The sequence below is a fragment of the Arachis stenosperma genome, chromosome 3, assembly GCF_014773155.1.
Source record: "Arachis stenosperma cultivar V10309 chromosome 3, arast.V10309.gnm1.PFL2, whole genome shotgun sequence".
NCBI lineage: Eukaryota > Viridiplantae > Streptophyta > Magnoliopsida > Fabales > Fabaceae > Arachis > Arachis stenosperma.
Genome location: NC_080379.1, coordinates 56,175,693 through 56,176,634, shown reverse-complemented (window position 1 = coordinate 56,176,634; position 942 = coordinate 56,175,693). Strand labels below are relative to the sequence as shown.

The 942-nt window shown below is 40.3% G+C and overlaps 1 non-coding gene across 1 annotated transcript; it reads left to right on the top strand.

Annotated features, from left to right (window-relative positions):
• The first annotated feature begins 457 nt into the window (after positions 1 to 457).
• LOC130970993 (small nucleolar RNA R71) lies at positions 458 to 565 on the top strand. The gene has a single exon (XR_009082233.1). It is a non-coding gene; the product is annotated as a small nucleolar RNA R71 (small nucleolar RNA).
• The last annotated feature ends 377 nt before the right edge of the window (positions 566 to 942 follow it).

The following is a 942-nucleotide window of genomic DNA, read 5'->3' as shown; positions in this document are numbered from 1 at the left end:
GTTGATCCTTCCATGAGAGATTTGGATGATTTCTCCATGAAGAATTATAGGTGTTTCCATAGGGTTCTCCCATGTAATTCACTTCTTCCATTGAAGGGTTCTCAGGATCATAAGCTTCTTCTTCAGATGAAGCATCCTTAGTACTGCCTGGTGCATTTTGCATTCCAGACAGACTTTGAGAAATCAAATTGACTTGCTGAGTCAATATCTTATTCTGAGCCAATATGGCATTCAGAGTATCAATCTCAAGAACTCCTTTCTTCTGATTAGTCCCATTGTTCACATGATTCCATTCAGAAGTGTACATGAATTGGTTATTTGCAACCATTTCAATTAGTTCTTGAGCTTCTGTAGGCGTCTTCTTCAGATGAAGAGATCCTCCAGCAGAGCTATCCAAAGACATCTTGGACAGTTCAGACAGACCATCATAGAAAATACCTATGATGCTCCATTCAGAAAGCATGTCAGAAGGACATTTTCTGATCAATTGTTTGTATCTTTCCCAAGCTTCATAGAGGGATTCTCCTTCCTTCTGTCTAAAGGTTTGGACTTCCACTCTAAGCTTACTCAATTTTTGAGGTGGAAAGAACTTTGCCAAGAAGGCATTGACTAGCTTTTCCCAAGAGTTCAGGCTTTCTTTAGGTTGTGAATCCAACCATATTCTAGCTCTGTCTCTTACAGCAAAAGGGAATAGCATAAGTCTGTAGACCTCAGGGTCAACCCCATTAGTCTTGACAGTGTCACAGATTTGCAAGAATTTAGCTAAAAACTGATGAGGATCTTCTAATGGAAGTCCATGGAACTTGTAATTCTGTTGCATTAGAGAAACTAATTGAGGCTTAAGCTCAAAGTTGTTTGCTCCAATGGCAGGAATAGAGATGCTTCTCCCATAGAAGTCGGGAGTAGGTGCAGTAAAGTCACCCAGCACCTTCCTTGCATTGT